General features: G+C 54.0%; 1 protein-coding gene across 2 annotated transcripts in view; it reads right to left on the reverse strand.

The window, feature by feature from the left end:
* GLIS1 (GLIS family zinc finger 1) overlaps positions 1-13,452 on the reverse strand; it is a 314,199-nt gene that overhangs the window by 26,148 nt on the left and 274,599 nt on the right. The gene's annotated exons all lie outside the window — the stretch shown is intronic.

Below are 13,452 nucleotides of genomic sequence, written 5' to 3' on the forward strand. Positions count from 1 at the left end.
TTTGGCGGCTCAGCTACCCAGTGCCCACCACGTACCAGATCCTGCGCTGGGTAGTGAGCACAGCACAGACACGTGATGCCCCCAAGCCAGTGGCAGGAGTGGTACAGAGAGCAAGAACTGAATCACGGTGGAAAGCGAGTCCAAGGAAAGAGTAGGCGTGGGGCCTCGCGCACTCAGACTCTCCTCCTCCAGCCCCAGGGCACCCCATCCCTCAGCCTCTGCCTAGCTCCAACCTTTCTCTCTTGAGGGTCCTCCCACTTCTAACTCCTCCCTGCCTCCCCGTGTCTCCACACAGCCATCCAGAAGGTGTCTTCTGACAAAGAAACTGGATCCTGTCACTTATCACTTAAAGCCCTGCCGGCCAGACTAGCATTCAAGCCCCTGCGACCTCTACACCTCCCTGCCTCTCTCCTCCCACCCCATACCCCAGTAACAGCCTCAGGAGCCAGCCACGCAAGCTCCAGCCCATGATGAAATGGCAACAGCACAGGCTGGCTCTTCCACTCCCTTTCTCTGGGCTTCATCTGCAGGGTGAGGAAGGAGCTGATGGGTTACCACATATGTGACCACAGCTGGAACACATGGCTCCTTCTTCTAGGCTGAGCACCAGTTTCCTTTTTGCAGTGTCCCCCTACCCCTGCCCCAGTTTTAAAGATGTTTTATGTGTGGTGCAAACGATTAATGCATCAGCTGCTAACCGAAAGGCTGGTGGTTCAAGTCTACCCAGAAGTGCCTCATAAGAAAGGCCTGGCAATCTGCTTTTGAAAAATCAGCCAGTGAAAGCCCTATGGAGTGCAGTTCTAGTCTGATGCACACGAGGTCACCATGAGTCATAACCAACTCGATGGACAACTGGATACTTACTGGTTATCTGTGAGTGAGTTTATCGGTGGGTGCCTGGTAAGGACTGTGGGTAGGGTTCAGACTCTGTGGTCCATTTGGCTTATTTCCCTGGCCCTGAGAGGTTGGTGCCCCAGTCCAGAGCAGTTCAGCACATTTGGTAATTTTTGGTGCAGGGCAGTTCCGTTGGACAGTCTGGCTGCAGCCCAGTGCTGGGTGATGCCGTGACACAGAGAACCCAGACATGGGTCCTACCCTCCAGGGGCACAGAGCCCAGAAGGGTGACACACACGTAAATCACCATAACCAAATCGTGCAATCAGGGCGGTAATGAAGGGAGACAGGGGGCTTTAGTGGCACAGAGGAGGGTTGGACCTGGAGGTGGGGATGATGGTTCTAAGTTTGGGGAGAAGTGCAGGAGGTGGGGAAGGCACACACGGTCAGTTATGCCAACACTGATCCTTTCACTTCATTCAGTTGCTGATCGACCTGAGCCTTGAACAATATCTAGGGCTTCCAAAGAAGCCAAAGGGGAAACGGGCATGGAAGGTCAAAGGGAAGGCAGGCTCAGAGGCACCCGAGTGTGCAAAGGGCACAAAGACCCTGGGGCTACTGAGGCCTCCACCTGGCTGCAGGGAGGTCAGAGGCCAAATAGTGGGCCTCAAATGCCAGGCTGAGGAGTCTGGGCTCCACTCTAAGGAGCAGGGGGCCATGGCAGAGCCTTAAGAAGGGAAGGGACAGGGTCAGATAAGCATTCTAGGAAGACCCATCTGGCTGTTGGGTGACAAATTGGGGCTGGGAGAGAAGACAGGGAGGCCAGTGAAGTGAAGACATTTTTAACAGTTATAGATGAGGATCACTGAGCCAGGACAGGTGGTGGGTTGGCGTGGAGCACAAAGCAGAACGGTGAGAATGAGGACCCACAGACAGTGACTGACCTGAGAGGCCCCTCGCCTCTCCCTTGAAGACCCGGCCACAATTTCAGGCCACACTCCGCTGGGGCCGGTCCAAGGCAAGCTGCCCGCAGCTGGGTTTTAGAGGCTATTCCGCTTCCTACTTCCAGATGTGGTGCCTTTGCAATGCATCAAAACCAGAAGGAAATCCTGTTTGGGGAGTAAATAGGCCGCAAGCCGCCCCCCTTGCTCTCCTGCAATGGCCTCGTGCCAAGTTCATCCTGACGTGAACGAGAGGAGCCTCGGCTGGAGAGCAGGCCTTCCTTTCAGCATCCAGCTCGCCCCTTTGTTCCTCTCTGGCCCGTGCAGGGAGGGTGGACATCTGAGGCAGAGGGGCAATAACTCCTCGCAGGCTGCGTGATTTTTCTGAGTTTGGGAAAGTCCACCAGACTCTGGAGATCGGTATATCATCTTGATTCTTCTCCCCCAAGGGTCTGCATACTCCTGTCTGGGCCGGCACAGCCGCTCCAGCCCCCCTGCCTTTGTTCAGGGCTCTGCCCCTCGGGATACCTTCCCTTCTAACTCCCTGACAATTTAATTCATACATTTTTCAAAAGCCTGGGATCTTCAGGTCTGTGTTCAAGGTGTTTCTTCCCCATCCCCATACACAGGGGAGAAGCAAGGGTAACATGCGCCCAGGGGCAATCTCTAAATTACGCTCCCCCATCTGCAATTTCAAGATGAGAAGACAAGACGTTGGTAGCAGTGAGGTGTCAGCAGAAATGCTTTCCTGCCTTCTCCTCCGTCTGCCTCAGTCAGGCGCCTTTCATATCCGTGGCACCTCGGAATGTCATTCTGCACCTCACCTGGTGCCCCCTTGGACTTGTGCCTGGGGGCAAGTGCCTCTCTTTACTCCCCCATCCCCTAGGCCTCTGCACACACACCCCACACATGCCATGGGTAGCCACGAGGGAGTGACTGCCTCTCTCTGAACTCATCTGGAACCGTTGTGCCTTCAGGACTTTGCTTGAGCTGTTCCCTCTGCCTGAAATCCCCTTCCCTCTTCTGTTCACTAAGCAAACATCATCTCTCGTTGCCCGAGCACCACCTTCTCTGAGAAGCCTTCCCTGACTCCCCCAGCCCTTCTTTCTCTGTGCTCCCTGGCCTTGGCCACTTCTCTGTCACAGCCCTGGGCTTGGTGGGTTAGTTAGAAGGTTTTCACTGTGCAGCTGTTGCCTTCTCTCCCTCCCTCCTGGCTGAGAGTCTAAGAGTCCCTTGGAGGAAGGGCTGGCATTCACTCATGGGGCAAAGATTGAGTTAGAGATGTGATTCCACTGGGATAAGAATAGGGGCTTCTGAGCATGGGGGTACATGTACCCCTATGAGTACACTCTCCTCACTCCAGTGTTCATCAAGGTACCCCAACGTGTGTGTGTACTGATGCCCATGCCGTGCCCATGCACGTTGGTCCAGCCTTGTCCTCCCACTTCCAGCCCAGAACTTCCCAGAGCTGAGCCACAAGCAGCTGGGCCAGGGTGTCCTGATGGGAGTGGACTCAGAGACAGCAGCAGGTTGAGAAGGGGTGCTGGTCTGGGATGAGGATGTACCCTGGAAGAGCAGTACCCCAGTCAGGGCCAGCATATCACGCCAGGGGCCTTGAGGGTGTGTGGGCTCTGTCTGCAGCCATTTGCCAAGGCTCCTGTGGTTCTCCCCATCCTACAACTGCACAGATGGAGAGAACAGAGACGCAGAGGGGAAGGATGGGAATGTTCACTGGTTCAGCACCTACTGTGGGCCCAGCTCTGCTAGGCCTGTTACTTTCACAATTGTGACCCCTTATCATCCCCACAGCCCTCCTAGGCAAGCATTGCTCTCTCCAGTGTCAGATGAGGAGCTGGAGCTCAGGGAGACCAAGTGACAAGGGAGGCAATTCAGTGCAGTGGTTACAGACAAGAGCTTTGGTGTCAGGTAGACCTAGGCGCAAGTCCCAGCTGCTCCACTTACTGATTGAGCCAAGACAAGTTGTTTCAACTCTTTGAGCCTCAGTTTCCTCATCCATAAAACTGATTGAGTTCTACCAACCATGGAGGATGGCTGTGAGCATTAAATGAAATAATGAACGATATGGGCTTATCTTGGCACCAAGTTACCACCCACTCCCGTTGCTGTAGCTATATCATTTAAGGTTGTGGAGCAGGTAAGCAGTGGAATGACATTCTGCCTAGGTGGCAATTCCCCAGCCAATTCCCCTCTGCAGAGTGGGAAGGGGCATGTATGAGTGTGTGCACGCATTGGTGTGTGTAAGTGGGTCATATTCTACCAAGCAGGGGAATAGGCTTCCTTTTGGACCCATGTTCTATCTCCATCACTCACTACTTAATCCCTCATCTCATTCCCCTGTCCTCCTCAAGCCTGATATCTGGACTAAATTTCTCATCACACCCTGGGCTCCCAAGGCCTTGACTTGGGTCCACCAGCGGGTTGTCAGGCTCTGGCTCAGGCTGGGGCCTGGGGGTGGGCCTTAGAGCCAGCTAAAGACTGCTCAGCTGCTCTCCTCTCTGGGCAATGGAAATCACAAAAGACTTACACCTCCAAACACAGTAGGATGTGTTTAGAGCCCTAAGAAGGGCTGATCTAGGTATCTCAGTTCCCTAATCTGTACCTTGGGGAGCCAGAACCTGTCGGGGGCTTACACAGTGGTGGAAGGTCCTGGTCTGGAATCGTAAAGCCAGGGCACGCATGTCCCAGGTTCCCATGAGTCCCCTCCCTATTGCCTCACAGCCAGAAACCTCACTCAGGGCCAGAGAGGCCCGAAACAGACAACCCCTATGGTCCCTCCAGCTCTAATGCTCTATGAGTCTATCTCTAAACTGTAAATCTAATCAGGTTACCCTCCTTCTCAGAACCCTCCCAGGCTCACTGTGCTTCCAGCATCCAGCCAAGCCCCCTTGCCTGGCATTCCATGCCCTCCATGGTCTGGTGTGTCAGAGCCCAGGGGTGCAGACAGGCCTGGGCTGGCACATGGCTTGGACGTGACCACAGCCTTGCTGTGTGACCCTGGCGAGTCAGTGCCCGTCTCTGTGCCTTAGCTTCTTTCCCTGTAAGTGAAGGTGATGGTAACCAGCTCACAGAGTTGTGATGGTGAGACAGGCTCCACAAATGTTATCACTGTTATTGTGGCTGTTATTGTTCTCAGCTCGGGCCACACTTGCCCTAAAAGAGGGCACAAGGGTGAGTTAAGTTTCACTGACTCCAAAAGTAAAGCACAGGGGTCAATGTGTTTGCCACTGGTCTGACCCTAAAACCTTCCCATGCCAAATTCCATGGGTCATCCTTTGGGTGCCAGGAGCAGCCTCCAATGAGAGTGAGGCAGCCTTCTGGGGGTGGGAATGCCTCGAAGGGGCCCCATCCACAGCTGTGAGACGACTGTGAGAGCAGCAGGGAGAGACCCCAGTATTGTTCTGTTGTGGGGTACAGATACTGCCAGAATGGATACAAAGGTCTTGTTGGAGCAGAAATAGAGCCAACAGGCACACGCCTGGCTTTGGGCCTTATTTCCCTGAGCAGGTGAAGGATGGGCCCTAAGGCAGTGACACTGTGATCTAAGAGGGTAATGATGCTTCCATGAGGTCTGCATCTCAGGACATACCCACTGGGGTGGGGCCTTCTTGACATTCCTTCCCAAACACCTTCCAGTCCCCTGAGGCTCTGGGGCAGATTTTGCCATGGATATTTGTCTCCCTGGTGCCAACCTTCAGGAATACAACTCTGCAGAGCAGACTCCCTGGGATGCTCCATTGCAAGGGTTGGGTATCTGTATGTGGGGGACAGGGATGGGGGTCACTCTCAATGTGACAGAGGGCACCGAGCCTGGGCTAAGCCCCAGTCAGAATTGCCAGTCTCTCTGAGAAAGAAATGACCCATCAACCTTTGACACAGGGAAAGAATGTCAAACAAACCCCACGGCTCTGAGAGTCTCTTGTCCACCCTTCCTACCCACGCGATCCCGCCACTGTCGTTCGTGCCCTTACTCACTCATGCATCCCTCCAGCCTCTCACCCACCCGCTTCACGGGTTCACTCACTCATTCTCTCATCTTTTTGCACCTTGGTTCATACCTGCTTGCCTCTCTCAGCTGCCCCTCTATGTGCTGGACATTAGGGCAACAAAGACCACAGGACTCATAACTCCAAAGTCGAATGTGTTTAGAGACCTAAGAAGGGGTGATCTAGGGGCTTCCAGTTGGGGGAGGCTGGGGAGTCACAAAAGCCTTCATGAGGAGCTGAGCCAGGATGCCCAGGCAGGATTTGGCTGGGGGGCAGGGGGTATAAGGAAATGCGTTTCAAGTGAAGGGCACAGTATGAGCAAAGGTAAGGAGACTGGACAGGGTGGTGTATATCCTGGAAACAGGTAAGGATCTGCTGAGTCAGAATGAAGGGGACCAGGGAAAAGAGAGGTGGAAGCGGAAATACGAGTTTTGGGGGCTCCCCCCATTCAGACTCATGGGGTAGGGATTCATTCTGGAGCAGGCCTAAAAGACCTCACAGAAATCACCCTCTGCATGTGGGGTGGCATGAGGCTGTTCACTTGGGGGACTCAAGTGTCTTTTCTGCTGGCTGGACTTCAAGGCTGGAAAGATCCTGCCCCTTACTTTCCACCCAGATGCTTCAGCCAGGAACCTGTTCCTCCTCCCGGGCTCCTGCACCCAACCAGTCACAAAGCCAGGGAAGTGCTACCTCTTAAACATCTTTCACATCCACCCCCTTCTCCTCGTAGCCACCGCACTGCTGTAGTCACACTCCCAGTATTGCTCACCTGGATGGCTGCACCAGCCACCTCCCTGCCCCCACCCTCCCCTGCCAACTCATTCCCACATGGTATCCAGAAAGAAGATTTAAGCCCACAGGTCTGTCCAAGTTCCTCCCCTGCTTAAACCCTTCATGGCTCCCCAGTGCCTCAGTAAGTACAAAGCCTCATGCTGGTGCTGGTTGGTATGATCTGGCCCCTGGTGACGGCTTGGTGCTATCTGTACCCTCCAACCCCACCCCATGCCACTAAGTTTTGGCATCAGAGAGGCCTCCTCACTTCCTCCTCACTTCCCAACCGGACGACTCCAGTGAATTCATTTCTCTTGTCTGAGCCCAGATTCTCATGTGTTAAAAAAAAGGTATGTGTCGCATGGCACATGTGGGGTGGGCATTCTCTATGAACCCAGAGTAGATGTGGCACCCTGTGGCCCAGGGCCCTGACGCCAACTGTGTCGACCCCTAGAATTACACGGACATCTCTCGTTATGGACGATTTCCAAACACACTGGCTCAAATAACCAAATGCGCAACAGATGTATCTGGTCAGAAGGACAGGTTCAAACCCCTGGGGACCAGACAGGGTGGCTGCAATGGGTAGGGGGTACACAGAGAGGGAGAAAGGACACCTAACAGTCTAGAAAATGTAAGCACAGGCACTTAGGGAGTTTCTTATTTACCCTAAAATGCACCGACATTACAATATAACCTAAAACAACATTAGGCCAAGTGAAATTAGTCACAAAAGGACAAATATTGTATGATCTCACTTATGTGAAATATCTAGAAGAGGCAAGCATACAAAGATCAAAGTTTCTTAGTGGTTCCCAGGGGAAGGAAGGAGGAAAGGGGAAAGGAAGGCATAATGCTTAGGGGACACCAAACTTGTGTCAAGTGTGATGGAAAAATTCAGGCATGGTTAATGGTGATGGTTGAACAACATGATGAATGTAATTGCTGTTACTGAGCTATGCATGTGAAGATTGTAGAAATGGCAAATGTTCTCATACCTATATATTTACCACAATTAAATACATACACACACACACACACACACTAAGACAAAACTGGGGTGAGTTAGTAATGATGTAAGTCACTGGGCTGAGCTGGTCACCATGAGAAGTAGGTGGGCTGGATGCTCAGAGGGGCCTGAGTGACACCCTCTGATGTCTTTGATTAAATTACGACAGCATGCCCTACTGGTGAGGCTACTTCCTAGCCCCACTCTGCAGATAAGGAAACTGAGGCTCAGAAAGGTGACAGAGCCAGTAAGGCTCCACGTCACACAGCCAGTAAGTAGCAGAGCTGGGATCTGAACTCAGGTCTAGCTAACGTGCAAGTCTGTCTATGGGTGTCCCTCACCACTCTGGCCACCTCCTCAGGGGCCCCCACGAAAGCACCAAACACTGGCACGCAGAACCTATCACTACGGTTTCTAACCAGGAGCACATCATGGGTTCCAGTCTCTTCTGAAGGCCCAGCCCAGGCGCAGAGGGGATGCCGACAAAGGAGGGCACTCTCCTTCCTACTGCCCACCCCCCAAACCAAAAGAGAGATGCCACTACACAAAAGGGAAAGCCAAGGCTGCTCAGTGTAGAAGAAAGAGGCCGGCTGATGCACAGAGCAGCGCCTTGAAAGGCCCAGTTCCCACATGTGGGGCATGTTACGAAAGAAGATTAAAATAACGGGGGAAAATACCCCGGGAACCGTGAAGCCCCAGACCATCTGGTGTTTTACAGTAACAGGCAGGGGAAAATCAGAACCTAATTGAAAAAAGTCCACTGCAATCCATAACCACTGCGTGCCGCTTACAGAACTGAGGGCAGGAGAGGAAAGGCAGAGGTAATCCAAGGAGTTGGGGAGGGGCTGCATCTTCCCCTCCAGGCCAGGCTCAAGGGGGAGGTTGATGTCCAGGACCTGCTGGGCACAGGACTCAATTCTTCCCGGCAGGGGGGAGTGTAGAAGTCAGACACTAAAATCTGCAGGGCTGAGCTCACCCCACTCAGCATGTTCCCCTCTCAGCCTTGTCCCTCTTCTGTAAGAGGGATGGACAGGGATCATGTAAGGAAGCCCCAGTATAGTGCCTGGCACACAGTCGGTGCTGGGAAAAGACTGTTCTCTCCCTCTGGCCCCAGGGAAGGATGGAGGGCCCGTTTCACGTGTTGAGGTGTGAGACGCCCCACTGCAAACTAAAGGCAAAGTCACCAGACATGGGCTTGTCCTGGGGTCCACTACCGATAGCCACGAACCTGGGCAAGTCATGTCCCACCCCTGTCCTTAATTTTCTCCTCTCTAAAATGGGGCCACCGCAAACGGCTGTTAGAAGTAAATAAAAGAACATGCCCAGCGTCAGAGCTGGCACACAGTTGGTGCCTAATGAAAGTCAAATTTCTTCCCTGTGGCTGACATGGCCCAAAGAGGAGGGAGGGCCCAATCTCTCATGCTCTCTCTGAGAATCTGGACACAAAAGAGCAAAAGGAGGTTTGAGGGACTAGGGCACGAGGTGGGGCAGGGGAGGAAATGCCTCCAGTTTTGGCTTTTGCCAGTGACTTGCTTCTACACAAACACATTTCTGGTTTAAGGGTAAAATAATATTGGGTTTCAACAGTCTGGCAGGCCATTCAGGGATCAACTTCTCACTTTTGCAACGATAATTTGGATGGGAGAAATAGGCAGTGCCAGATCATTCTCCAAGATGTCAAATAATTCTGTATTTGGCCAGCCAGGAGCTGAGGGTCACACTTCACCCCCTCACCTGGGTGGGGGGAGGACTCTGGCCCTGAGGTTATTGTCCTCTGAACCCCCTATGGGGTTTCCACAGGGTCTCCTCAGAGCCTCAGGCTTCGCCAGTCCTCCTGGGAGAGGTTGAGGAAAGAAAGAAAGGGGCAGACATGGAAGACAGTGCTGGGAGGTGAGGCTGGGGGACACTGGCCTGAACTCTGTCCTCTGGAGGGTCTGATCTGGCCTGGAGCACGTGGTACCATGTGAATAACGTGTGCAGGAGGAGGGCCTATGACGGTGATGGCAGCTATCATATTCACGATGTATGAGGGCTGGGCCAAGCTTTTCCTAAACACAATCCTGACAGTCCTATTAGGCGGGTCCAATAATTCCCTGTTGTTACAGAGGCGGAAGCTGAGGCTCAGAGTTTAGGTTATGTGTGAGAGTTACAGAGGTAATGAGGGATGGAGCCCGATTCGACTCTAGCGCCCAAGCTCTTATGCCCTTGGCGCCATTCTTAATCCAGAGAGCTGTGACTAAGGGGGAGCTGTGAGACCCGAGGCCAGTGTGGGAGTCTCTTCCCATCTGCTCAGCTCACCAGGCCTCAGAACCATCCAAAAAGGCTGGTAGGCTGAGGGAGGAGTGGGGCCTGGTATAGGACACACAGCGAGGTGAAGGGAGGATGGGGCGGAGGGTTCACAGGCCTTGCTCTCAGAGCTGGCCAGCTATGGGGCGGAGGGTTCACAGGCCTTGCTCTCAGAGCTGGCCAGCTTGTGCCTATCCTTGGGAGGAGGTTTTCCAGGCTGGTGGGATAGGTACTGCAGATACCCCATCCTTCCTCACCCAGGACTGCACTGAAGGCTGTGGGCTAGGCCCTTCAGCAGAAAGGTCCTGGGTGGGCAGGAAGCAGGCTCCTATTCCCACCAGTTGAGGGAGTCCTGAAAGTGAGACCCAAGAGATCCAGGCCACCCTTCTGGCAGTGTGCAGAGCCCCCAAAGGTAGGGGGAGGTATGAGTAGGGTGCTGAGTCTGCTTCCATAGGGGCCTGACAGCTCCCAAGTGGGCAGACAGAGACCTGAGGGAGTTCCCAGTGCTGAGCTGTGGGTAGACAGTGGTTGGGATGTGGACAGAGGCTTAGCTAGGTGCCAGGGCCTGGCAGAGAGCAGATGGCACAGAATGGCCAACACACACAGCAAGTCACCAGCCACAGACCTAAACACACACACACATACGCATATACACACGGGCTGACTAACACCACACAAGAAAGACACAGAGTCACAGGGCACCAACCTACATGCTGATATACACACCAAACCACATGCCAAGCCCCAGAAACACACACAGACACACACAGCATACGTAGGCCAGCACACAGCATACACACTCACACACATACACGGACACCCCAGCCTCATATCCCAGACACAGAGGTCCAGGACAAAACTGTATGCACACACCAAACCCCGCTGATCCCAGGTCCACGGACACCTAGCCCCACACACAGCACAGCACATGTGGAAACTGACCCACATGTCAGAACAGTCTCATGGTGGTTTGTGTGTGCACAGAGAGAAAGACACTCCGCCCATGAGGTCAGTGGGTAAAAATATGTCCTCACACCAACACCCTGACACCCACCAACACAGGCAGGTTCGCTGACAGACAAGATCCCAACACGTCTCTCTCTGTAGCACCAGGCAGCCCCCAGGAGATGGTGCTGAGGCTGCAGGTGTGAGGGGCCAGGCCCATGACGCTTCTTCCCTTGTGATGGCCCCGGTGGCCTGGCTTTGGGGAGGCCCCACTGACCTCTCTAGCCCAATGCTCACTTCCCACCCCCATGCTCCAGGCACAGGCCAGACCCTCCAGCCTCCAGGCCTTTGCCTGTGCTGTGTCTTCTGCTCATAGTACCCTTAGACTTGTCTGTCCAGTCCCCCTGTCCTTCTAGGCTTGGCTCAGGCCTCAGAGCCTCCGAGGCCTTCCCTAATCCTCACCCTCTCTCCCTCCACCCTCTTCTCTGTGCCCAAGAAACCTGGGTCTGCCTCACCAGCACCCTGGTGCCAAGGTCAGCACTGCCAGGCTCCCTGCTCACGCTCCTGTTCACGCACTGCATGCTCGCTGAAGCCTGGCTTGGTGCTGGCCTGGCCTCCATGGGCTCGCCCCCGCGAAGGGAGGCACACCGGAGGCACCACAAGCAGGAGAGCCACCTGAAGGCCCCCGATCTTCGCAGCCAGATGGCGAAGCAGGGGTGGCTGCTCCGTGTGGTGGGGACACCCTTCTAGATGGGCCAACTTCTGGTCGGTAAGAGCTGGGGGTGAGGCTGCTAAGTGAGGAGAAAGGCGGACCACAATGAGCCTCAACACTTACCCACCAACTAAATTTCCCCCACAGCCTGGGTAGGTCGTCTACCTCCTGCCTGAACAGTCCAGAGCCTGGGTCTGATTCCTCCTCTTCCCAACCCCTGTGAATCTCAGCGTTCTCATTGCAAAATGGGGTGACCTCCTGACGTCAGAGGCCTGTTTCCCACATCAGGGCGTGGCCTGGTTATGGGCCCATGACAGGTGACCTGTAAATGTTAGTCTCTTTTGGGTTCATTTCCCGAATTCCAAGAAGAAACAGCACGGGAGGGGTTCATGATATAGTGAAAAATGCCAGTTCCAGCCCAGGCTCTGCCATAAGGTCACTGTGTGACTTTAGACCAGTCATTTGTCTTCTGGGGGCTTCATTAGCCCAAGGTCACTTGACCACAGGGCCTGCCTGACCAGGACGTGGCAGTGGGGGTGAATATGCTCCATAAGCATAAACTAGGGCCGCACAAATGGCAGCTCTTTTGATGCCCCAGCCCTGCACAACCCACACCATCCTTGCGCTGTCAGTGGAGGAGACAGACCAGAACATTCTCCCCCATCACCTGACAGAAAACCAAGTATTGGCTCAACAGGAATAATTACAAATGCACAAGATGCAAAGTTCCCTCTCTGAGGTCATGGATAGGTGGGGGCAACCTGCCCAGTGCACATCCGAGCCTTAGATCCCACCAGGAATGTCCCAGGAGGCTCTGGGTCCCACCTGTGAGAGGAGGCAGCTGGGGCCCGGGCGAGGACAGCAGTGGGCAGTGTTCAGAGCCAGCCTGTGAGGGTCTGGGAAAACTGAGGTGTGTGCAGCCAAGAGCAAGGCACTAGGCCTCTTGTCTGGGGTGGGGCCCAAGGTAGTCCACGGGTATGTGTAGCTCCTGGGGGCCAACAGAGACCTGCGGAAGTAGCAGTGGGGTTGGAGGGAGTTACAGAGAGGGCCTCTGCTCAGTATGTGGATGGATTCTACCGAGAGAAGTGATGAGCAGTAACTGGTTCCTGGATGTGTGCGAGGAGAGGCTGGGTGACTGTGTGCTCATTAGGGCCGCTTAGAGGGTGGCAAGATGGCTCCTAAGGTTATCTTCTGTGGAAATGCAGCAGCTCTAAATTGGGTTGGACCTGCCACCTGGGAACCAGTGACATAAACAGGCCAAGCTGACCTGCCTCAGCATCTCAGCACTGCCACCACCCCCTACCCACCGACCATTTACTGAGGGGCTCCATGGTGGGCTGGCCCTTCTTCTGGCAACTAGGGGCACATCATGAATGGGGTCAGTGTGACCCCACATCACCCCCTCCTACCAGTGAATGAACCCAGTGTCCGGACACTTGGTGGGTGCTTCGTAAAGGTTGGTGGAAAGAAGGGCGACAACCCAGCCCCAGAGAATCAGCCCTGCATGCACACTTGAACTAGTGAAGGAAGGTAAACTAAAATCAAGAAGCACTTACACAAACAAGCCAGCCAAATGGAACCCAACTTGTGAAGTGGATGAGCAGCCAGCACTACACAAAGGCAACACTTTCAGTTGGCTGATGTCTCTGTCTGCAAAGCATCTCTTTGCCCTGGGTGCCACCGGTAAGGCAAGACCAATCCTCTGCTTTTGAGATGGGGAAACTGAGGCACTGAGTGGTGAAGGAAAATGTCTTGGGTCACCTCTTGGTCAAGGTTGGGCCTGTTTTTTTCAGCACTCTCTCAGGTACAAGTTTAAAAGGAGAAAGTTGGCTAAAGGCAGGGAGGTGAGGAGGAAACAGAGAGCCGTGAGTTAAAATCACCTTGGACACGTCTCCGTCTGTCTGAGACTCAATGTACTGTGAGAATTAGTTGAGGAATGCATATGTAAAG

The sequence above is a fragment of the Elephas maximus genome, chromosome 3 (assembly GCF_024166365.1).
Source record: "Elephas maximus indicus isolate mEleMax1 chromosome 3, mEleMax1 primary haplotype, whole genome shotgun sequence".
NCBI lineage: Eukaryota > Metazoa > Chordata > Mammalia > Proboscidea > Elephantidae > Elephas > Elephas maximus.